The 26,273-nt window shown below is 48.5% G+C and overlaps 1 long non-coding RNA gene across 2 annotated transcripts; it reads left to right on the top strand.

The window, feature by feature from the left end:
• LOC142929644 (uncharacterized) lies at positions 1-25,495 on the top strand. Of its 2 annotated transcripts, XR_012945835.1 has the most exons (3): positions 1-737; positions 891-1,053; positions 24,991-25,495. It is a non-coding gene; the product is annotated as an uncharacterized LOC142929644 (long non-coding RNA). The 2 variants fall into 2 exon arrangements; XR_012945834.1 differs by having other exon boundaries at positions 1-1,053.
• The last annotated feature ends 778 nt before the right edge of the window (positions 25,496-26,273 follow it).

Here is a 26,273-nt window from a genome sequence, read left to right as displayed (position 1 = left end):
TGTATAATAATATATAATAATACTCTTCTGCTTTGAAAAAAACGAGACGTTACCCAATCTATGAGGATACAAATTGAGCAATTTAAAATGTCAATAAGTTTAGCTATTTCTGCTTGTCGTTTTTTTCTTCTTCTTGACGGCAATCCAGTGGGCGAGTGCCGGCCTGATGTCATTAGGGAAGTGAGCGCACATCGCATGCTGGCACGGTGATGCGTGTCACCATCGTGCCAGCCACGCATGCCCACGCTCCCACATGAACCCGAGGGTAGAGCTCCCCCCTTTGTTTCCCAAAGATGCGCGGTAGACTCGGTCATTAGCCAGGGATTGTCTCATCGCGACAGCCACGCACAAGCCCTGCTCACAGTGCGTCATCTTCTTCTGTTGCTTCAAGGCACGGAGCGGCGCGAGAAGACAACGTCTTCCTCCAACCCACACGCGCATCGCACCCAGCGCCCCTGTCGCTAGAGCCTGCGGAAGAATCCGTGGAGCGATGAAAATCTTTTTTCACTGACGTCCGCGCAGATTGTACGGGAGTGGTCAGCACGTGTGTGTGTGACCTTTTTGCTATACAGGGTGCTTTCAAAGAAATGCTAACACCCATATTGGACTATCGTTTTTAATGGAAAAAGAAAACACGTTAACATGATAACAAATGTAATGTTAATAGCTTCAAAAAGTCAAAGAGTCTCTCCACTTGTTCGCCATCATTGTCAACGCATGCCTGGAATCTTCTCCAGGTGCTCTTCTTGCGGTATTGTTGCACATTCTCAGAAGTGTTAAAAATGTTTTTAAGCACCCTGTATATCAGTAAAAAAAGTGTCATTTGCAATTCCTTTAACACTCCACTGCTTTGAACTTTGATCGGCGTGCTGCGCTGAGCACCTCTGCAGCAGGGCATGTCAGAAGATGCAGCACCGCCCTCACGTGGACAAGAGGCGACTGAAGAGATCCCCCGACAAAGTTCTGCGAGGTCAACGCGAGCGTTTCAAATGGAAACGTCTTCATCTCCCCACACGCCACCAAGAAGAGCCTCGCCGTCATCGCGAGAAAATGGTGAGCAATGCAAATGCCAAGATTATGACAGCAGAGCATCGCTCCCTCCCTCCCTCCCACATCGCTATCGCTCAGTGAGAGCGACGAGACAATGAGAGCCACAACTCCCCACCTGCACAGGCATCTGGCCTCACCCATATCACGCTCCACAGTGGCCAGTCACACACACTGCATCGGTGGTGAGATGTTAACTACCTCGCCTGGTATGCAGGAGTGCGTGGGTTCGCTCCCGACCCCGACGTGCATTTAGAGTATTTAGCTGCTATACATTTCCAGGTGATAAGCTACTGCGTTGAGCGATCATTTGTGGCCAGGTCGCGTCTGATTGAGAGCTATACAGCCCAAGTGGGCCTTACCTGGTAAGATATAAAGTTGATTTATAATACTTTATAATTTAGAAGCTCTCTCTGCCGTTGCACCCAGTGTGATTGCGTGCACATCAGCCGGTGCAGGCGCGTGATCCTTAACCTTAACCCTTGAACGCACGCATCAGCACTCAGCCCTACGCTCTCGTTAATATATATTTTATTAATAATTCACAGCCCATGCCTTCCACTGCTGATTGTTGGACTGTACTTCTTCACTGCCGAAGGTGCCCAGTGCCCAGCACCGGTTAAAGAGGCCAACTTGTCGTGATGCGCTGCCTGCGGTCGAAAAAAATCACCAGCGGGAATTACCGTTTGCGAACGGGACAGCCCCACCACTTCCGCGGGTTGCAGCTGCACGGCCACTGATGACGGCCGTGAGTGGGGGACGCGGCGCGAGTGAAACACGCTCGCGGTGGGCCTCCGCAACGGAGATTGCATTCAAAGTTAATAAAAAATATATATTAAAATAATAATAATGAAATAATATAAATGCACTAATAATAAAATAATTATGAAACAATAGTGGAATAATAATAAAGTCATAATAAATGATACAATAATAATAAAATAATAATAGCCGGAATGGTTGCGATAAGGTGACGCTTCCTTCCCATGTGGCAGGGCGCATTGTGCACCGCGGCTGCAATAGCTGACCTTGAGGAGTCAGGTCTGACTTGAAATTAATGAAATCTGCTTGACCAAGAACTTCCTCCAAGAAAAAATGTAAGAGGCGTATAACGTGCGGGGTTTTTTTAAAAAAAATTTCTTTCCTCCAGACGAGAAACATGCATTGAATGAGAACATTTTAGACAGTTCATTCCCTTGTCTAATGTGGAAAAGCGGAGATACGGTGGTTAGCACGGCATGAGCCAGTTTCGTTCATGACCACGGCTGACATCCGTTGCGAGTCATTATCCGGACCGACCCTGGGCCTCGTGTGTGTGTTGAACTTTACCAACCCGCACTCACAAGCATGGCGAAGTCTCACTCAGACAACCCCCATTGGTTGACATGACGTGGGGAAGCAGTTATCCAGCGGCGGTTGACAAAGGGTTGAAAATTGTAATTTAAGATGTATTCATCTTCTTTGGTTCTTTCGGTAAAGTCACGTAGAATGAGAATAAAATGATAAATTGATCAAATAAAATAACACAATGAAATTATCACGAACGTTTCGGCCACAACACAAGCGGCCTTCATCAGGTGAAGGGACGAGACTGTCTGGAGGACAGCGCCGTCGTGAGAATTTTATTGTGTTATTTTATTTTATCAATTTATAATTTTATTCTCATTCTACGTGACTTTACCGAAAGAACCAAAGAAGATTAATCCTTGCAGTCACGAAAGCTTTAAATCGAAATTTAAAACGTATTCCTATTTTAATAATTGACGGTAATTTGTTCACCCACTGTTGGATGAAATCCTCTTATGTTGTCAGCCACGAGTTTAACCGTACTTCACGATGCCAGGGTTTAGGCCACGGTTAAGTGTGCTTACCAAAACACACAAATGTATCACTCACCAAAGCTCATGGCAGTGGTATCACAGAGACTTTTCTTGACTTATTTCAAGAAACTTGGCTGGGAATTAAATTCAGGTGGCCGGGTTCCTAGCTCGGTTCATCAATCATTGTGCCACTGCTCTCTATTCTCTGTATTAAAAAGTTACATTTTACGTATAATGATATAAAGTTGTTTGTTGATGGAAGGAGTTTGAACTAATGACCTGAAATTGAGCAGAAGACTAAATAGCGAGTTTATGAAAGCCAAACTTCCAGAATATCGTCCATAATATTTGAACATTTTGACACAATCTATTCATAGCACAATTAATTATTTAGATGTTATCTGCTCAGCCTATTGTGAGCCTGATGATTATTCTCAATCTCTTTCTTTCTTCGTTTTGTGAACAAAATTTCCTTTTCGTTTCCTGGCATTGGAACTTTTTTTTGCCCGAATTTGGGCGCGCGCACGCGGGCCCCCCCCCCTCTCCCCCTGTCCCCCTTCCTATTCTCATCGTTGCAAAGGGACAGCGCAGAAACGTCAATGAACATGTGGCTTCTGCAGCGAGGAAGTTCAGTCATAAATCGCCAAGCAGTTGTCACCCTATTTCACGGACCCGGCCGATTTCTGACGTAATCGCGATCTCTTCGAATTCCGTTTTAACTCAAACAGAAAAAAAAAACCCCGAGTCCTTGCTCAGCGGATTTTGTGGCTTTCTGCCCCCACCGGAGCTGAGTAAAAGCACTCAGGATGTACATGACGACGTGAAGTCGTGGTACGGCACGAGCGATTCGACGGGTCCGACCACCGCTTCCTTCGGGGGGGGGGGGTTCACTTCCCTTGTCTCCCCCCCCCCCCCCACCACCACCACCACCACCAGACAGGAAACACGATTTGGAGACTGCGTGTGACAGAAGCCACGTAGAGGATGTTGCCCTGTGCACTCTGACAATTCACCGGGGCTGATATTGGCTGTGAACATTGTTCGGCGTGGGATGCAAGGGGGAGATAATGGCACCAGCGGCCCTCCTCCGCCATCCCAGTCGCACATCCAGGAATCGTCTGAGACGGCGGTGCCGTTCTGTATCTTCCCTTGCAGTGCCTCTGTGCTTGAGAGGTCACAATGTAGGGTCATTCTTTTCCCAAGGCCAGTCGTCGCTACGTGCTTGTCTTTTACTTGGGATATCTCCAAAAAAGACCCACGTTTGTTCGTTGTTAAGACAATTCTTTTTGTTCATCCTCGTTGCATGACACCTAGCGTAAGGCTGAGTGCCAGGTCAAGTGGACCGAGGGGTCATGTCCACGATACGCTTCGAGTGGAGAAATCAACGCGTTGAAAAAAAACACTTCACCTCGCCGTGGGTCTTTTAATTAATAAAAATAATTATGTCCAATTGCACAATTTTATTGGCTATTTTGCAAAGGCCACTGGATGACACGTTCAAAGCCTATCAAAATAAAAAAAAATGGCATTAAGAAGAAAATACGTTTAAGAGGCGTAATCCAGTGAAAGTGCAGCGCAAGGTGTTTCGCATTCGCTGACGTGGCCAATTCCCACCACGCTGCCAAGGGGAGTCGTCGGATCTGCCCATTTTAATTTTAATAGAATTACCTCCCCCCCCCCTCCTGACAGATTTAGGGAAAGCCTTTGATTTAAAAGTGTTGCTACAAAAAAATTCCTCCCCCACCTCGTTGTCCAGGGAGGTCAGATGGATTGGTTCGATGAGGATTGCACTCGACCTGAGATCATGACAGAATGCAGTGGGCAGGGCTGGAGCATTGCACAGCCAATTATAATTATCCCGGGGCGTGTTTTACATGCTTGTCTGGTAATGTGTTTACCATATCTGGTTCTGCTCGTCTTTACATACACAGCAAACATTATTTATTTGCCCTGCATTCCCCATACTCAACAGCAGAGTCGTCTTGATCAAAATACCTTCTTCAGACTAATAATAAACAACAGCTTCTTTTTCAGTCTGCTGCCGCATCATTGCCTCCGCGTGCCATGTCAATAATAGCGGTTGCCTGACCATACTTCATCATCTTGGTCAGTGTGGGTGCAAGAAGGATGGGGAGGGAGAGGTACAGGACTGGTTTAGATAGCATTCGCCATTGATACTTGTATTCTCGGAAAACGTACACAGGTCGTCGGGAACATAATGCAGTGTGCGATCCGAAGCAAGCTGAAATGTCACTAGTTTACCGAAGGTAAGATAGTGGTATCACAGGCTTTCACTGGATGTCTTTCAGGCGTTGTGTCTCATCACGACATCTCGACTTGCCGTCTCTAGCCGTACGGATGAGGGGGTGCCTTGGTTTATGTCTGCTCGCTAAATAAATCCTCGATGACAGGCAAGGTCAAATTACATTGTCCTCACACTTCGGGGCTATTCTGAAACTCTGGATTCTTAGGAATCACTCGAATCGATCGTCGGGTTAAATTAGATTATCCATGTGCCTATGTACAGTATAGGTTTATGCGTGTAATTGTAAACAGTTTACGTATCCATGTTTGACTCTGAAGGGTTTGTTTCCAACTCAATGTCTGCTCGAGGGATATTGTTTACGTTTGACATTTTTTTGGTAACATGTTACACTTGATTTAAAACTTCCAGCGGTTTAATGCATGACAATGTTAAGAGCGATCTTCGACGAGAAGCCAGCCAGTCCTTCTGCCTTCCCGCTCGACTCTACGGGGACATTGTCTCAAATACCAGACTACTATTCCATGTATTTTGTTGCTATAAGGTTGTGCTAATTAAAGGTGTTGAATTTTGTATAGTTGTGCTTGTACATCACTGTCACCACAGTCGCTTATTTTTAAAAATTTGCCAGTTGATAATTCGCCTCTCTGCAAGCCATTTTCAAAATCCTCACAATTCGGGGTTGCGATTATGAATCAATAATGAAAAAAATGTGGACTCGTTTTTGCTCTCACCTTTGTATAATTTCTCAGTTGTTTTCTTACCTGCATCATTTGTGCAATGATGCCCCACAACAGCCTACTTGATTTCCAGACTAATCATGTCAAGCAGCATTGGTTTAAGCAATCCACCCCTGGTCTGGTATTGACCTTCTGTGTCTCATCAGCAGGCAGGGCTCCTTTAAACGTATGCTGCTGGATAACCAGATGTTTTTAATCAGACAAGAGTATTTCCATGTAAACTGTGGGACCCTGGTTCAGCACAGGAAGAGCAATACCCGTACACAAGTTAGTGTGGTCTACAGGTGTTTGTATCTCGCATCCGTGTGCGAGGTGACACGCGATCTCCTGCGGTGGCTGTCCAACCTCGCATCGTTCAGAGAAAAGGACCCTCCCCATCCCCACCGTTACAGTATCAAGAGCCTGGAGGGCTCACAAAGAGAGCCGGGCGATCTGCTAAGCCACACGGCACACTCCGGTCATATTGGATCGACCTTTGATGCCACGGGTGGCTGCTGGGGGTTCGTTATCGCCACAGTAAACCAACAGACCTCCCGTGAATGCCCACTCTCGCCTGCCCATCAGGGCAGTCTCTCGGCTGCAGAGGCAGAACTCTTGTGGCAGAATCATCTGTCTCAGTCCTCCCCCCCCACCCACCCAGTCCTCAAGGGGAAAATGTATTTCTGGGTTGTTGGGGTCACGGAGAGATCACGAGCTCTTTATGTTCATAATCCAATCACGCGGTGAAGGCCCGGTGAACTAAACGTATCCCTCGAGGAAACCTCGTCAATTGTACTTTAAGTAAATGCATCGATTTTGGGGAAAAGCCCAAGCGTGCCCTGTTTGCTGCTGCTGCCCTGATGTCTTGCACATGGCATTAGTTAACGTACTACGTTATATATATGTTGCATACCGGAAAGCCCTTTTAGAATTTTTTTATATTTGTGCAAAACTATCCTTCATGTTGTTCAAACACCGGCAAGCCAACTATTATTATTGTGGGTTGCTGTTGACTTTGTCTGTGGCCTGTTTCTATTCATCGATATGGCCTCTGTCCGCCTGTTCCGATGGCCTTGCAGCTGCATGTTGCTGAGGCTTGGTTCTGCCTGTTGCTATGGCCTTAATTCATGTTTTGCCGCAGCCTGTTTCTGAGTGTTGATATGACCTGTTTCTGAAACTTGTCTATAATTTACTGTTGGCCTGCCTTGTTTTTGCCTGATGCTTCAGGTCTGATTTTACTATTTCTGTACATGTCTATGCTCTCTCACATACATCTAACCATGGCTAATATTAGTGGCAAGTGGTATCTAAACCGGTCCTGGGCCTCCACCCCTTCATCAACGCACACTGACCAGTTTGCTGAAGCATGACAATTGAACTCCTATGCCTCTGACATGGCGTGGCATAGCCTTCATCCAGCAGGGGATTCATAGAGGGATGTACATTACCATTACAGTATAAACAACATTTCATGCAATGGTTTATAAATTACATTTGACATTCTTGCATGATGAAATCGTTCTATTGTTTAGGTTTTTTTCCTGTCATATATGTTTTATTTGTTAAACGAGATTTTCCATGAAAGAGACTTGTGGTCTAAGGTGAAATGAAAACACTTCTGTCTGTCGCCCAACTGAAAGCCTGAAGCTCGATTTGCTGAGATGCCATCTGTTCCATCTGTATGGAATCGAGCGTTTCCCCCTCGCAAGCATGGGTTTTCTCCGGGTGCTGCGGTTTCCTCCCGACTGTAAACATTGATTGGCTGACACTGCCTTAATATATTGGTCACAACAACACACTCGCTCATCCACTCCCTCGCTTCCTCATTCACCCACCCGCTCACTCAAACACCCATCCACTAACTCAAACACCGACTCACACACCCACCCACTAACTCATCCACCCACTCACACACCCATCCACTAACTCACCCACCCACTCACACACCCACCCACTAACTCACCCACCGACTCACACACCCACCCACCCACCCACACACCCACCCACTCACACACCCACCCACTAACTCACCCACTCACACACCCACCCACTAACTCACCCACCCACTCACCACACCGCAGGTCACTTCTCTTCCTGCCTGTCCTCGCAATTCTTGACTTTAAAAAAATATAATAATTCTCTCCCGTAGTATATTTTTCCAAGCTCGCATAGTAAACTCGCTCAATTCACGTTAGCTCTCACCGAATACAACTTTTTTTAGAGTGCTGTTTGTGTCTGACCACTTGAAGTTTTGGACCTATGGGCCCTGTGCTCAGCAACTGTGTAAAATAAACCACATACACACTCCCTACCAGACCCAGCCACCTCTTACATCTGGGCTTATAGCCTGAGTTGTATTGGCAGTGGGACCCTTGATATATTTCTTGTTAAAAATTTAAAAACGACACGTGTACATGTGGTGTGTGTGTGTTTTTTTTACCCTTCATATGTTTTCACTTTGAACACACCGACAGTGTGAGCTCGTGTTTGCCTTGATTGGCCGGTGTGCGTCTGTGTTGCTGAGAGTGTGTGTCCGTGCGTATTCTTGCGTGTTTGTGTCTCTTTGTCTGTTTATTGTATTTCTGTCTGTCTCTTCACTCATCCAAATGTCCGTGTGTCTTACTATCCACCATCTGTCTGGCATTGGATGAAGCCAGTTCGTACAAATATATGTGTGGCATCAATCATCTATATTAATGTCGTCAATGAAAAGCAACATTGGAATAGCAATACAATAAATAATAAAAAACACATCTTTATCCAAATGTGAACTTACCATCTTTCCATTGCATTAGCTAATAATAATACAAAAAAACACATTTGTTTGCTCCTACACAAGCAAGGTCAACGGTCGGTCAACGATCGCTGGTGCTCCAGTGACTCGGATACTCCACCTGTACCAATCGGTCGGACGATGACCAGGCTAGGTAGAGGTGTAACATCATTGAGACGGTGTCTCAATAGAATCACTGAGCCGGTGTCGGAACACATACCGTCCCCGCAATATCAGTTCGTCCTCCTTTCTTTTTTTGATATCAAACAACGGGAATCCGAATCCCCATCCACGCTCACGAGGGCAGATATTCACTGGTGGGAACGGGTCTGTGCAGTGACTGCACTGACTTGGCATGCTGACATTAGAAACACGACGTTGTCAGGTTGAAAATGTCCCCTCTCAAGTACCCAATTAGTGCGGCTGAGATGCTTGCGGTGATGTCGCGTGTGGACCCTTTCGAATTGGTAAGGAGTCGTGCTGCTGCGGGACCGTAGTGGGACGTGAAGTTACGAGCCTGTGTCCGGCCTGTGCGCCCGTAGGTTCTCAACCCCTGCGTTGCGCCCTTTGAATTCTGGGCAATATAATTACGAGCTTGTTACCAGCCGACCACATAGACCCAAGCGCTGAATTGTACCGGACTTGTGTGTTATGAGCGCACGGCCGTGACGCACACTTTTCCAGCCACCCCGTGGAAAAAAAAACCCCGTAAAAATGGAAAAGGAAGAAAGTAAAGAAAAAAGGCAAAGCAATCTGAGTCGGTGATTAGGGCCCCTCTACTCGTTTGTGGGTCAGAGCCGTTGCCTTGGTGTGGACCTGTACGGAATATGCATCACCAGCGCACATCAAATGTGTTACTTTTTTGGGCGGTTTCCCATTAGGCTAATGGGCAACCATTTCATAACACCGCGGTTGTCAGGGCAACCCAAAGAAACACGTGCTTAGTGCCCATGCACAGACCTACAGGCGAAAGGGAAATTAGGAAACTTACGGAACATAAAAAACCGATAGGACATTACGGAAAAAACCTGTCGGAACATCAGGGAAACCGAAGACTATGGGAGATCATGGAAACTGGCATATCAAGGAAAACATGGGACAACACAAATATACGGCAAAGCCTCTCAAAAGCCGGGCTCGAACAGGATGGAAGGGTTTATGAACTGAATAAATTACTACATTAAAAAAACGCCCTAAGTAAAAAAAAACATCAACATGTCCAGAAAAAGTGCATGGTGGTCCTCGTGTGGCGATGCCATGAAAATACATTTCAGCAAATGTGATCGACTCTCATCGGCGGTGATGCAGTGACAGACGACTATCTTAAGAATGAAGTACATTTTTATTTGATCATAATGTACTTCATTTGAAAGTTTTATTTATTTATTTGCAATATGTTAGACATCTCCAATCACCGGAAAAGCTGTCCTCTGGATTTGTCTGGCTTTGAGAGCTTTTACTGTATAAGGCATCAAGAAAACTGCTAAATGTTGTCCATAATAGACATCTCCATATATGTTATCAATTAATATATTAATATGTAATGATCAGTATATTTAATATATGTTAATACTACGCAATCTCTTCAAAACTCTTATTAATGATCATATACTTTGCTGAGTAAATGCATGGCATTAACCCGAGCAGTCCCATGCCTAGCAAGCCCTGGTGGTCACCCATCCAAGCACAAGCCACAAAAAAACTTGACACATTCATCGATACAACTCCGTGGCCTTAAAAGGATATTTTATAATTTAGAATAGGCGACATGTCGGGCAATGGCCCTTCTTCACAGCGCATAAAATGTACAAGCCAGGCGTTTGCAGCTTCTGCGATGTAACGATAGGGTGAATATTTTCTTGCACAGGGGTACCTCCTATTGCGTTTCAATCGGTATTTTCTGCTTTGTGTATATATTGGAATCTGTGCGGTGCGTGGTTTTTTTGTACATATTCAATTCCAGGCCTTCTTTGCAGAAGAGACGCGTGCTCTCAGTCGCCCTCACTTGGCTATAAAGGTCGCGCATCTGTCCAGCGATCTAAATACCGCAAGCTCGGGGTGCCTCTCATGGCCAACAGGGTCTCGACATTGGCATTTAGCTCCTGGACACTTTGCCATTCGCAAGAACATAACGGTGCCTTGAGATGTATTTCAAGTCGCGGTGTTGTTTCTTGGTGTTGCAACAAAACATTCCCCGATCAAAGGGCAGGTACAGAGCCATCGATGTTCTGACGTCTCATTTGCAAGTGGACAGCTGCGCTGTAAATTAGGCATCTGGTGACCCCTTTCCTTTGTGTTGAAACTTTGAAGGATGCTCGGCAAGCGTGCGTCACACAGAGATCTGTGGCATGTCGGCAGAGGGAAGAAAATGTTTCGCCAAGCCAAGGGTAAATAAACGTGTGTGTGAGCACTGTCGTACAAAACCTAACACGTGTTATCCCACGATCGTTGTAAGATGCAACACAGCAATAAGGCGGCTTCAGTTCTCACTCACTGAGATATTGTCTGGGCCACCGGTAGACTGGAGGAGGCATGTGGCTTCAAGCCACGACCTTAAGCGAGAGGCGTGGTGTGCTGGGTGCGGAATAATCTCCAGGTCGATGAAATTAAATCTTGAACAGTTGTAATAATCCACGCAAAAAGGTGATTTATAGGCGGCGATAAAACGTAAACGTGTACAATGCACGGCCTTATTTTCAGACCACCAACTATAAAGGGTCAACACTGCAGACGTCATCTTTCAGACAGCAGCAAGGTAGCGAGCCGGGCAACCGTGAGACAGTTTACCGCGACCCCTCTCGTGGTTTCGCCGCGCGGTTATCTCCCGACGAGCTGTCGGGTTGCATCGAATTTTCCCCCGAAAAAAGCTTTCGGTCGAAAGCAACAGGGCGGTAACAAACCCCCGAAAGCACGCGGCAGGGTCGTGGATCTCCGTCCCATCCCACGCTGTCGCGACCTTTACCCCTCTCCCTCCGTCGTGGGGGTTGGTTAGTGAAGCAGGCCTCACACGTCCCTGCACCCACCCCGAGGCGGCCTTCATCCTTCCCCTTGTGTGGCCTGTCTGGCGCGGCAAGAACTAACGCGTTGTGCTTTGTAAACATTTTAAATTGGCTTGTTGTCTGCATTGGACGACCCGGAGGAATGTGGACAGGAGCTGGCGCGTACATGGGAGAAAGTAAACTTTATCTGTGCGAGGGAAGGGCCCAGAATTGCTTTTTGTTTTATTTGGGTTTTTAACAGTTTCGTTCATTCCCGACATTCCTTGTGCCAAGAAATTGAAGGTCCCAAGCAATGCGCATACCAAATTGTAACTTATATAAAGCGGGTGCCGATCCAAGTGTTATTAAACAAAAGAAACATTCCTCCCATATTGCACCGTGGAAAGGCTAAGCCCCTAACTGCCGCAGTGCCGTGTTGCCAAATGGGCCCTGATTCTTGTTATTTCTGCTCCCCCTGCCTTGGTCGAAATGCCTCTTCTTCTGTTTAAGCCTAAGGGGCACTGTCTCCTCTTCAGATTAAGGGTCCCCCCTATGGGCCTTAAAACATCCTCATCAATTAAACCCAGTGTAGGGAACTGGTGGTCTCAGTCCGGTTACCAATGATTGCACACGAAAAAACCCCATCACATTAACTCTGGTTCTGAGAATTAAGCATATCCGTTCGGCTGTAATGCAGCGAACATCACTCTGGGTGGTAGGGTGGAAGGGAAACTGCTGCCTCCCGCTGTATCGACCTAAGGTCATTTGAAGGGATATCCGAGGTAGCTCTACACTATCCACTTCTGCACGCCGTTTTTCCAACACAACGGACTGCAGTGCTCTGAGGGATCTCAATGGCTACCACGTCCTATGCAATGGCATCTAGAACACCATTGGGATTAAATCGTGGAAATAATTTTGAGCGTTGTATCAGTGTGTGTTAGAGGGCGACTTCTTCTTTCGTACGGATTGAAACCGAGAGGTTTGATGGCAGGGCCCTGTTTGAGAGATGTTGATTGTTGACATCGGCCGCAGTCCATCGTTTGTATTTGTGGCGTGGAGTGAGGCCGCTGTGATCCAGAAGGGGTGTCGTGATTTTTGGCGAACAGGCGGCACTGGGTTCATGTCCCGATGTATCGGAAGGTGCGCGGTGGGGGGTGTCACTAAAACTGACAATCTTTTTCTCGGAGCTCAAATTTAGACAAATTAATTGAGGAACTAAATTGTGACGAGATACTAATTTTTGGTGACCAGCATGAGACCATTAACTCTCAGGATGAAATCATTAACTCCCTATACTTTGAGGTCGTAGCTGAACGATGGGTGGTTGAAACACGGATTTTATCCCAGGATCTCAGCGGCGTTAGCTCAGCGCTCTGACCCTGACGGCGACTCAGCCACCTCCGATTTCATTCGTCTCGAGAGCTCCACGATTCTTCTTCTTCTTCTTGTTTTATACAGCATGCGTAGAACCACGACTAGAGATTCAGTTGTAAGCGAATGAGCCGTTCAATTGCTTTGTCTGAGAGTTGGTGACTTGCAGATACGCCGCCGGCTGGAACCCAGGCTCCACAATCGACGAATCTCGGCGTTTGCCGGCTCAGCGCTCTTGACCTCTGCACCACGCGGTCAGACACACACTGCGCAGATTCTTGACATGTCGATGGTGGCGAGGGAGCCCAGACAAGGCAGGAAGGCACGGGGCAGGAGAAGGAGCACGCGCACACAATGCAGGGAAGCGTGGCCCGGCACTGGAAACGTTTCTTTAAATCTCACACCAACAGGGAGATGGACAATCAAAGGGCACCTACATCTCGTTCATCATCGTTCACCAATGCGGCAGAGGTTGGTCGCATTTGCAGAACGTCTCAGTGCACGACCGCACCTCGAGATGCCGCGCACACCAAGGGGGAGGTGCACGTGACGAGCGATAATAATGAAGTCTGTCATTTACTTCCCTTTTCCTAGCCTCGACTGCAGTGTGCTTCACTCATTGTCAGAGGGATGGTGGGGAGGGGGGGCACTTTCCCCGATGAGACATCGTCAGTGTGAGGGCCGCCATATATTTGAAACCACTGGGAGCTTGACAGCAGCAGCACGATGATGATGATGATGACAATGATGACGATGATAGGTGCTGTCACTCTTTGTGTTTCGTGTCTAGGGACCGCACTAAAGGCCACCAGGGTCGCCAAGCGGCCCGGAGAGCCTTGCAATGAGGAACGCTGCTCTGCTGGATGCAGACCTCCGCATGGTCCATACAAATAGCGCCCCACCCGCGCCATTTATATAATGAAACATATAAAGCGACAGTGAACCCGACTAATCAGGAAATGCTAAATCACGGTTACATTTCTACGGTTCTCGCACAGCTAGGATGACTTTGGGACCCCACAAATTCAAAGCGTATTGGCTTCACGCACGACGTCACCGAGGTAGTATCCACACAGCGTGCCACGAGGCTAATTGGGGTCAGCGCTCCGAAAACGAGCCGTGGTCAGCGGAGCGTTGATTGGTGAATGATTTAAGGCGAGGGAGGCAGTTGGGCGTTCACGCTGCTGACAAATCCGCCGTAGTGAACAACACATGGTGCCGGCCGCCAGCGGTGGAATGTAAATCACGGAATCGTGGGGACGGGGAGTGGGTGGGACGGGCCCACGCGCTCGAGCGAAATGGACCCGGGTGGCATCGTGCGCCCAAGACTGACGGCGATCACCCATGGGGGCGGGGGGGGGGGGCAGGCCTTTATCCAGCAGTGGATAGACCACGGCCTGATGATGATTCTAATTATAATAATAATAATCATCATGCAATAATAATGTGGAGCGATTTCCATCATTTTAATTGACTGCGACTCCAATTTTTCATAATTTAACAAAACATATCGCAGGCAGTCGTTAACGTGGCATTTCTTGCTCGGGTGTAGTTTGCAGCTGTGGCTGCTGCATTTGTTAACGCTCCTCCTGTTATCTACGCTGCCGCCCACTTACCCACTTTGCAATCACGAGTTTCTCTTTAGTTGTGTATATATAGAGAGAGATTATTGCTGAAATGTGCGTTCCGAACGTACAGAATCATCAATCGTACCGCAGACGTTTGGAATTCTCTCAGGCCAATGCCCTTCCTTCGAGTGTTACCAAACTCCTGCGCGCTACTAAAAAAAAAAACCCGCATCTTTTTTTAACGTTTGCGTAATTTCTAAATCCTGCCGTGTTCTTTTCTAAATTTTAATTTGCCCCAGATTACGCGACAATTGAGGGTCAGGCCCCAAAAAAAACCACGCAGCATAATAATCGTGTCTCAGCAGCAGCAGCAGCATCCTTTTACCGTACACGGTGACAACTACAGGAGCTCCTCTGCTCTGCTGGCAGCTCGGCTGCGGCTAGCGAGACCAACGTTTGCACGTTTAACTTCTTTACCACCGTACATAGCCAACAGTGCGTTTCGGCAGTGGGTGGCCGCTTGGCCACGTCGGGTGTTAGTAGTGGGGCAGAGAAACCCAATGGGGGGGGGAGGGTGAGAGAAGTGGGGAGAGGCGGTCGGGGTGGGTGGGTAGAGTCGCTACCTCTCCAGGTTGTCCCAGGATCGTCCTCTCGTCGAGGTCGCTGCTGCTCTGAGAACTGTATAATGATTCCCCCGGGGACATTAAAAGCCCCAGTTTGTGTCTGTTCACATTGCAAACCACTGGCGACAATGGAGCACTCAGGGGAGTGACGTCACGCGTAGTTCTCCCCTGTTCCAGTCACGTGGGATATTCAAACTCTTCTTTCAATGATATGTCCCCAGTGTTGTACGCATGTCTGCAGTGACAAGGCTAAGTAGATAATCGAAGCGCTTGGCCAGTGAGGCACAGCAGGCGGGGGGGGGGGGGGGGAGGCTGTTGTTAGCCCCCTCATTGCTCCAGAACTAAAACGAATAATGCGACTCTGCGAGCTTCCCCGTCTCTAGACCTCTTCCCATCCAGCACCTTCACTGAGGCCGCTGGGTTCATGAACTCACGGCGGCGGCAGCAGCAGCAGTCCACTCCTGTTGGCGATCATCATCATCATCATGATCATATTCCATCCGCTGCTGATGTGTCCTCGTCATTGCTCTTTGCTCCAGTCCCTCCCTCCTTCTCCTCCTCCTCCCTCCTCCCTCCTTCTCCTCCTCCTTCTCCCTCCTCCCCCCTCCTCCTCCCTTCTCCTCCCTCCTTCTCCCTCCTCCTCCCTCCTCCCTCCTCCTCCCTCCTCCTCTCGTTCTCAGCCGTCCTCTTCCTCCGTTTCCTTCCACTCGAGCTAGGTTCACGTTTCTCTGCCATTCCTCTGAAGTGATCAAGCCATACTTCACCATGGTGGTCAGCTGTAGTTTGCGAAGGTGGAGAGCACATATTCGGAGGGTGGGGTCATATCAGAACAGTACAAGAACATGCTTTACTGCACTGACCTTTGCTGCCAAGCATGCAGCCCCATAGACTGTCACACCTCTTGTGCGTGCTGATGTCCCACCAGAGACTCTCTGAAAGCTCTATACCCTGTTTTAGCGTCTGAGATCGGATGAGATTGGACACATTCCAGGTTATTTGGTCATATGCATACTGCCTACAAAGGGGAGGAATATCCTGGTTACTGTGAGTAGTAATATAACTACCACAGAGGGTAATAATATACTGGCGATAGAGGGTAGTAATATACTCACTAAACAGAGCAGCAATATACTGACTACAGAAGATGCAGGGACTGGTTACAAAACCCATTCTTATGCCGGCTACAGAGGGCAGCAAACTATTGCCTACAGAGGGCAGAGGGGTACTTTGCGTGTCATTTTTACTTAACATAAGAAAATTATTCGTTGTTTCTCCTCCAGTCTAACATTATACATATACTGTTTTACGAGTGATAACTGCAATCAACCTCTGATTAATATCAATACTTGAGTTTAAAATTTCAAATCTAACTATCTTAACTACCTCGCCTGGAGCGTGTGTACGGGAAGTGGTGGCCTGTTGCTTGGTGCACTCTGATAACGCATTGGTCCCTTGCTTGATGTGTACCTGTTCATTACGTAAACATCGCCACTGGGGAGACAAAGGCGGACGGGCGTGGCGCTGGCCACCCACCCCCTTGCGTGCTGTGCCGGCCTTCATAGGTGTTCGCTACCAGCACTTGCCCAATAAAAGTCTTTGTAACATTTATTGTTTGTGCGCGCCAGTGTGCATGTGAGTCCGTGCGTGGAGATCGATGCCGCAATGGGTAGCGCACCGCTAAGGGCTATTCGTTTGCCAATCTGGGTTCAATTCCCGGCCACTGCTGACATCAGTGGCAAGTGAAAAAAACAAAGTTGAGTCACCCTTAAATTACTACCTGGTGCGGCGCGTGCAAATGTCAGCATTGTCGGGACAAAGGCGTGGCCACAAGCGCCTCTGACCACGCCACCCACTTGCGTTCAATGCTGGCCGTAATAGGTGCTCGTTAACAGCTCTTGCCCCGACAGTTTATGGCTGTACGGGAGATCTTTGTCTGTACGTCTGTGCTTACGTGCGTACGTGCAGGTGTGTGTGCGCGCGCGCGTGTGTGTGGTCCGATTCGAATGCCTGACGACGCGCAACATCAGCGGCAATTATCATGTTTTTTCTTTTAGCTTTGCCTGGGCCTGTCCTATAGGTTGACTCGGCCACATATGGGTCGGCCTACATTGTGCAAGCGCGTCAGCTTTGGCAGTGCAGAGTTGAAACGCGCCGTTAATCTGCGTCGCATCTCTCCTTTCCCGTTTGTCATTGCCCCGATGGGGCGTGCGGTAAATCGATCTTGAGAGTCGCGTGCAGGTCCGTAGGATGTGTGCTCACATGGACACGGGGACTTTTGTTTTCACGGTACTAAATTATACAACGCGAGTACATTAATCACATCTAATGCATGTTTTTCAACGTGTGCTTAAACAACTCCTACTGCTTGACATAAATAATCAAGGTGAATAGGTCAATAGACTAAAATGATGTATAGATATTTTATCTTAGTAACATGGAGCACTGAGCGTACATTACACTCGCACTCTGTGAAGTGCACTGCCTGCTAAATGAGTTCTGGATACAGTTTAAGATAGATTCTAATGGTTTATGATAGAGACGCATGGTTCATCATACAAATGGTTTATGACCAAATCACCGCGAATGCGTCTGCTCTTGTCAGATCACGATAGCTCAACTGCGTCGAGCCTGGGTATCGCTTGACTAATCATAATAATAATACTACTACAGTAAAGATAACATTGCTCTTCACGAAACGCCTTTTATCAAGGAGCTCAAAGTGTTGTGCGAGACTCCACGGCAGCGGACGGTCGGCGTGACAGTCGCTCGCGAAACGAGAAAGGATCGGCAAAATAACAAAGCCAAAGAATGCTTAAAGCCGTTTGCTGAATTGGCTAAAAGTTGACTGATCGGAAATGTGTGGATGATGTTTTGATGCAGCTTTATAAACGCCCACAGACTCTGAGATCCTGGAATCTCACGGGGGAGAGATGATAGGAGATTTGTAGGGGGGGGATGGTTTCACGATTCGGAGTCATGACCTCACTGACCCGCTCCAACTGGACGTCGTGAAAATGAGCTTCATAGCTCATCGGATTCCTCCAGAATGAGTCTGTGACCCTGACGGCGAATATCTGGGTCGCCCATCGACCCGAAAACGCAGAGACGATCTGCATCCACTGATCGTGGAAGCCTTGAGAGGACGTTGATGGGCACAGCATGTCTCTGACGAAGGCTGTGGGGCAAGGTAATTCAGAGAGTTGTACGTTCGCAGTACTGGACCTATATGAGGGTGGTAGACTGAATCCTGCGTGATACTGTAAGGCAGTGGAGGGAGACTGCCATGCACGCCAGGCTGGTGGGGGCCTCCGCGGGACCACGTGGCGTGCGGGAGACTGCAGCGCGGAACACGGCTCCACTGCTATGCTGCTGCTGTTCACCATCCTCGCCTTCACCCGTGCCGTGACGTAAACCAGCGTCGTGAGTCTTCGTCGAATAGACCCCTCACTTGCTGCACGCCACGGGAGGCATTTCATCCAGCAGCGGATTGACACACAAACAAAAATGTAAACTCCGTACATCTGACACGTGCCACGCTATTTTACAAATCCTCCGCAGGACATGGGGCCCTGCATCTCTGGCCTTGTGACTTTATGATGCACAGGGACGGACGCGTAACCACCGAGACCGGGTTCCTCCAAAGTCACGGAGCTCTTTGCCTCTTGCCACCCGTCTCGATGTCTCCGCCACTCTTTCTATTCCTCCCCCAGATCGAGTCTTCCCCCTTAACCCCTCCCCCCCCCACCATCCCTGCTCATTTCGACCTCTCTCTGATCTTTTGGGGTTGTTCTAAACTCCCAAACTTTTTTTATCGCGGATGTACGAGTGAAATGTTTATGCGGTTGCTCCCAGGCGTCTTTTTAAAATTGTGTTTTAGAAAGTTTTCTCTAGCCCTCTTCGTTCGGTGGGGGGGGGGGGGGGGGGCAAAAATACACGAGATGTTTATGTTACGCACAGATTATCAGGGTAATATATCATGTCGCCCATAATGCTGCGTTCAAATTCATGAGAAGATTTTGGGCCCTCATCTGCTAGGTCCTGCGCAGGCGCTTTGGGGGGGGGGGGGGGTAAGAAATAAATAGACCATAACATGAAGGAATATGTTTGTGTTTATTTAAACAAAAACATTAACCATTCTTAATGCTGCTATAACATGTAAGAAAACAATCCCCTAATGCTATAAATCGCTAGTCCGAGAGTATTAAGTACAGGGCTGAACATGACCATTTTTAAAATCGAAATTGAAGATAAATATTTTTTTATAAACGTAAAAAATGTCTTTCGTTGTCTTCTTCCTTCCTCTGCTGAAGTGACTCGAGCTTTTGAAAACAACAACAACAACAACAACCCTCACTGACTCTCTGGGACGCTGCATCACTGTTCGACAATGTGTTTAGGTGTCGTGTGGGAAGAGAAGTGCCATACATCCGTCCATGGTGGCCCCATAGACGTCGTCAATGTGTGTCGCAAATCTGACTGCCGTCAACCAGATGTAATGTTTCCCAAACTTTAAATCACCATTTTTTTAAAACTTACATTAAAAATACATACAATCAAGACTTACTGTTTCACAAATGTTATTCGCTCAAAAAATGTCCTTTAACAAAGAAATCCGGACAAACAGAGTAACGGACAAACTCACATTTGCTCCGTTACAGTCTGATGGTTACACACGTGTTCCCAGCAAGCTGTATTACCACTCACGCTGACGTTTAATAAGATGTATAATCAAATAGCCACGTTCGTAGGGCTACATCCCCACAGTACACAGAGTACGCGAGAGACTGCACATCAACTCGGCACGACAGGCACTGCGTGGTGCTCAGGATTACGCAGATGTGGGATCAATAAACACGAAAAGGAGCCACCTGACCAATATCGCCCCTGCGACTGAGGACCAAACGTGCACTGAGAACGCGATACGGGAGAATCTTCGGCTTCGTAGAAGACTCGCCGCTGGGCTAAGTTGTAGAAAAAGTTTTTCACGATGTTTCGGAGCCCTGCGTTTATCGGACAAACATTTCACAAATGAAGCAAAAGCAGCGAGACACTAAACCTGTCAGCTGATGTGTTGTGTTGTCGCAGCTGCCCCCTTCAGGCGCCGTGCCTGATATTTAAAAGAAAAATGTGTTTTTCCTGCTTCCAAAAGAAAGGTTTTGTAAATATTTCCTCAACTTGTATCATCGGAGACCGGTGTTGCTTGCTATGCGGATGTTATTTCACAGCAAGAAATTCCAGGGATTTTTTTAAATTAAGCTTCTGAAATAAAGCCATTGGAGGGTGTTTCTTTTGGCAGATAAGGCTTCTCTTTAGCCTCGTGAAAGCAAAGAAACATCAACTGATGTTTGGTCAAAATTGCAATGTTATTCTAGTCCATGTTTGTCGTATTCAACGATCCCGACGCAGATTGTGAGACGTTCCGTTCATAATGTATACGATACCCTTAAAATGATTGCGGAGTGTTCTTAATTACAGCTAATATGACCAAGAAGTTTATGTGCTAGCAGCCACCACATGGTTTGACTTAATGCGAAGGTAGACCTTGTTTTTTGTACCGTGCTACATCCATGTCCGTACGCACATGTTAGACGCACAGGCCCGTTGTCAATCCACTGCTGGATGAGCGCCTCCCCACACCGTGTAGGTTCGCGGGTGGTGGGGTGGTTATGTTGCCATACTTCACCACGCTGGTGAGTGCGTGTTGGTGCATGCAGGGAGTACATTTATGTGGGAGCATAGCAAGTAGAGCACAGCAATGGATTGTATTGCACTGTCCTCTGCTGCCCACATCTAAAGCTCCGCATTAGCGGGCTGGAACAAGCTGTTTGTGCACACCGCATTATCCAGGCTCAAAGAGCCTGCTTAGCTTGTAAGATCTATCGAGATCTGAGCGTATTCCGAGTGATTTGTCCATAGGGGCAATTTGACTTTTGACACAAAATGGGAAAAAATCCCCCACAACATTCCACCCATCTTCAAGAATTGCCAACGTAGGTTAGGAAGTCACGTGAAGTCTGTGGGTTTCCATTTGCCTGCAGCGAGTTTGATTGAAACTCCCCCCCCCCGCCCGCGTGTAGACCGCTGTACCGCGTGGGCTGTTAACAAGATTGGGAGACTTCGCATAGGAAGCGAGCGAGGCAGGCAGGCGAGGCAAAATGAGCTGGCTGCTGCGTCTGATAAAGATCGGGCAGCAGCGGGCACGCGCAAGCACGTGCGCCGCCACACACACACACAGCCACACACACACGCCGCCACACACACACACGCGCCGTCACACACAAACACACACGCCGCCACACACACACGACCGCCGCCACACACACGAGCGCCATCACACACACACGAGCGCCACCATACACACACGCCACACACACACACAAGCGCCGTCACACACACACACGAGCACACACACACACGAGCACCGCCACACACACGTGCACTACACACACGCGTGCACCACACACACACACTTGCACCACCACACACACGTCCACTACACACACACTTGCACTACACACACACACACTTGCACCACCACACACTCACACGTGCACTACACACACACACACACTTGCACCACCACACACGTGCACTACACACACACACTTGCACCACCACACACACACACACGCACTACACACACACACGTGCACCACCACACACACACACGTGCACTACACACACACGTGCACTACACACACACATTTGCATCACCACACACACACACACGTGCACTACACACACACACGAGCGCCACACACACTTGCACCACCACACACACACACACACGTGCACTACACACACACACGTGCACTATACACACGTGCACCACCACACACACACACGTGCACTACACACACACGCGTGCACTACACACACACACGTGCACCACACATACGCGTGCACCACGCAACGGGGGTCCGGCCGGGCGAGCGGGGTAGCCGGCACGAATCGTGGCCCCCGTCATTTACACCGAGTAGGCGCGCAGCCGGAAACCTGGGGGCTTTGATTACCGCACGATATGGACTTATTTAAACAAAGCCCATTGTGTGCCGGTCTGTTTGTTAGAGACAGTATTATGAGATGTGGTTTTATTATTATATATTGTTTATCCTATAGTGTCTGCGATGAATGCAGACACCCAGTACAATGATTGCTGGAAAAACATGGAAAGTACAAGGGTCGCACATCCGAACTCGCTTGGGGACTGGGGAAGATCGAAGCGGATGCGTGAAAAGGCCATGCACCGTGCGTGGACGTCTGCAGACAGCTGGCTCAGCGGTAGTGACCGGCAGGTCGTATTTTCAAGTTCGGAACCTGGATGGGGGTTGACTCATCGTCATCGAACCTCTGGGGACGACAACATGATTCTGGTTGGCCTTTTAATAGACTTTCCCCTGCCATGGGAATGTAGAATTCCCACCACTGGCTCAGGTTTGTAAAGAGGAAATGAGCGTCGCCTCAATGCTCATCCGAGCAAGACTTCTCTATGGACAATGACGGCAAACACCGCGCACAATGTTTATTCTACCGCGCTGCTGCCGCTGTAGATGCAGAGCAACGACTGCGGGTGGTCAAGCCGGACGACCGCGCCGGGAGTAGCGCAGTGTGTCGCTGCGATCCCCCCCCCCCTTCCTATTTGTGAATCGGACACGCCTACGAAGGAGACGTCGCAGCGATACCGCGCGCGATCACAGCGACGATAGCACGTCTTAGCTTGACAAGCGCCGCTGCGCGTCATCTGCTCGCTCTCGAAGAGAGAGCACAAAGCCACGCCGTGAGCTGGCACCGACGTTTGCCCAAGCTCTGCGGTTCCCTCTATATAGATGTATAACAAAAATGTTTGCAGCACCGCCGTCTCCTGGCGAGCCACGGTTACGGCACCCCCTCGACGGCCACGCGAAGGGAGTTCCACAGCGGCATCTGCGCGGCGATCCACCGAGCCTCGCTGGTGCCTCCGCAGTGCTGGATTACAGGCGGCCACGTGGATAGCCGCAACCGCCACCCGGCTAAAATGGGTTACAAAACCAAAGTGCGGACTGCTCGAGACGTGGGAACACGCTTGGCCGTGCTTTGGTGGTTGAGCAAATGTGTACGCGCACGAGATCAATAACACTTTGCTGCATGTGAAAAGGTCAGAGTTCATGGACGTCGATTGCATCGTGCGCAGGCAGATACTCTGCTGCGTGTGGGCATTTAATTGGCAATCCACGGCTGGATGAAGGCCCCCTCATGCCGTGTTTGGACGCGTCGATTGTTTGACCATACTCAACCATACTCCCTAATCACTGTGGGTTGGTGATTAAGGGGAAAAACTCCTGAATGGGTTCGAATATCAGTCACTTCTGATGTTAGCCGTGACCAGGATTCAAATTTAGGTTATTACGTTCATAGTTCAGAGAGCTTAACCCCTGCACCATCGCTGCCGTCTCCCCAACCCAGCACTGCTGATAATACTGCAAGTAAGAGGCATGTACAGTATTTATTCAGGTGAGCATCACTGAGTTTTAAAGTCACGTGACTTTACCGAAAGAACCAAAGAGTATGGATTCCTGCAGTCACGAAAGCTTTAAATCAAGATTGCGTTTTAAGTATGTAACTATTCGGCAGGGTCCTGCGTTTGATTGTTAGGCCAATTCTCGTTGTCAGTGGTGTATTGTAGGAAACAGGGCACCCTGGAGAAAACTGGCACACATCAACGGGACGCAACTCGAAATTCCACCCAGATGGGTTCACGGACCCAACTCAAAGCACTGACTGCTCCTTTTCACATTGCGTCGCGGCGGGCTGAGGAGTTTTACAATCGTCTGTGCGCTCCATCAAACCTTGCCTCCAAAGTGTTGCATCGCAGTCGTGTACCACCAAAGCCTGGGGTAACCGTGGTTTTCCCACGGACACACTTGGCTTTGTCATAGGAATGTGGAATTCCCACCACTGTCGCAGGGCTGTAAACAGGAGACGAATACCGCCCCATGCTCGCTCAAGTGGGAAATTACTTTATTTCTTTTGTGTGTTTGTTTAAGTTTCGTGGTATTTCTTGAATCCAGGTTGTTGAGGGTCTTGACTCGTTTAGCAGCATAATGGGCAGTGGGGGCCTTTAATAGAACAGTGTTGAGGAAAAGAAAGGTCACTCACTGGCAACCGCCAAATGTGGCGTTCCGCCTCTTGTGCGCGCACACGTGCGCGTGTGTGTTTGTGTGTAACTATTAACCACCGTAATTGATGGTTAAAAATCTCAAAAGTGCTTTAGGCAAAGTCAAGCAGAGATGGTCAAGGCTCACTTTAAGCGTGGTCTGCAATTTGAATGTTTATTTCCATGAAATAATTTGTGGCGTTTGCAAGTCATTCATCTGGCTTGAGTTTATACACTCGCTAGCCATAGGACGCACTCCCCCACACGCAGAAAGCAATAACGCCAACTTAAATAACCCAACTTCATCATCATCATCAGCAGCCACGATCTATCCACTCCTGGTTGAAGGCCTATCCAAATCATCGCGTGCCCTCCTCGCCATTGCGCAGTGCAATTATCCCGTACCAGCTCCTGCGATACGAGCCACGCCTCGTGCCTCTGTCGCCTCGGGGCACCTCCTCTCCTGCTCGTGCTCGTCTCTATCCCTTTGGGCTGCCACTCTGATGCCAGTCTCGGCCACTGGCCACCGTCCCGTCGGGCGGTGGTTCTCAAACTGCTTTGGTGGCCCACGGACCACTCAGCCGTGCGAACACTTCCGCGGACCACCCGGCACCCTCCCAGCCACCACCACCCCACCTGGTGACAACGCGCAGTCACTTCTCTCTCTCTAAATACCTGCATTTGCATCACAGCCCCTCGGACCAGCTGGAGTATCGTCACGGACTGCCGCTGGTGGGACCGGGGACCGCACTCTGAGAACCACTGCCTTGGAATATTCGTACGTTGAACTTCTTTTGCGCCGTACGTAGCCAACCATGCCAATCGGAGTGGCGTGTTCTGTTGGTGCCTCTTACTGCCACACGTCTGCATGTTGATGTCACTGTCAAAACGAAACACAGAGCTCACTTGCACCTGTGCTTAGCCTTTCCTGTTGCCCTCTTGCTCTGATATTTTACCTGCGCTGTTATTGTCGATTCGCGTCGGTTTCGCTAACGGTCGTCAAATAGCTCGCGTGTTGGTTGTGGAATATTCCTTTCGGGCTCTGCTCTAAACAATTCTCTGCAATGTGAATGTTTGCCTTTGCTTTGTTGTGGCTGCCGCGGCTCACGCAGCGCCACGGATCTCCCGTGGCAAAAAAAGTCGGGGAACTCTCTAAACGGGGTCATCTGTGGAACAAATAAATTGTACTTAAAATGCTGTGTGAGTATATAATAAGTCTCTGTGTGAGTCCATTAGTCTATAATCTGCATAGCCTTTCTAATCGCATCTTGTTTACCTCTTCTCAACACATGCCCAAACCATTTAAATCTGGCCTCCATTACCTTCTGGAGAATATTAGTAACCTCCGCTCGGGGTCTAATGACTTAATTCTTGCTATCGAATTCCCATACAAGTTTAATAGCATAAGTAGTACAATTGGAAAACCCATGCGGTAATTGCTGTGTGCTGACTGTAAGCTCTGCATTCAATCACGAGCTGGGCCCTCCCGGCTGTACGGTTTCATACACAAGCGACACGCGGTTACGTACGCGATGCGTGGCTGCAACTCCCACGACTTTGGGAATTAAACGCCCAGCAAATGAATCGTCGCCGACGGATGAACGAGACTGGTGACGAAGTGGCAGCCGATGGAGGGAACGCCGTCCCATGAGGATGGCCCCGCAGGGGGTCGAGCGATGTGGACAAACTATAAACTAATTTTTTTTATTTAATTCACCAGCTAAGAACCACTGAGCTATACAGCTCTTCTTCAGCGAGCTGACCACAAATTATAACTCAATGAAGTGGCTTATCACGTGGTAATTTATAGCGGCCAAAAACTCTGAACACATGTTTATAAATGTGGAGGGAAAAACCGGAGGACACGGAGAAAAATCTATGCAAGCACTGGGAGAACATGCAAACCTCCAAATATACAGCAGGCGTCAGAGTCGGGATCGAACCCACGAACTCCTGTATACCAGGCGATGTAGTT

The sequence above is a fragment of the Petromyzon marinus genome, chromosome 32, assembly GCF_048934315.1.
Source record: "Petromyzon marinus isolate PM22_M1 ecotype Great Lakes invasive population chromosome 32, UKy_Petmar_22M1.pri1.0, whole genome shotgun sequence".
In the NCBI taxonomy this organism is placed as follows: Eukaryota; Metazoa; Chordata; class Hyperoartia; order Petromyzontiformes; family Petromyzontidae; genus Petromyzon; species Petromyzon marinus.
Note: the sequence above shows the minus strand (reverse complement) of the source record. Positions and strands in the feature narration are given on the sequence as shown.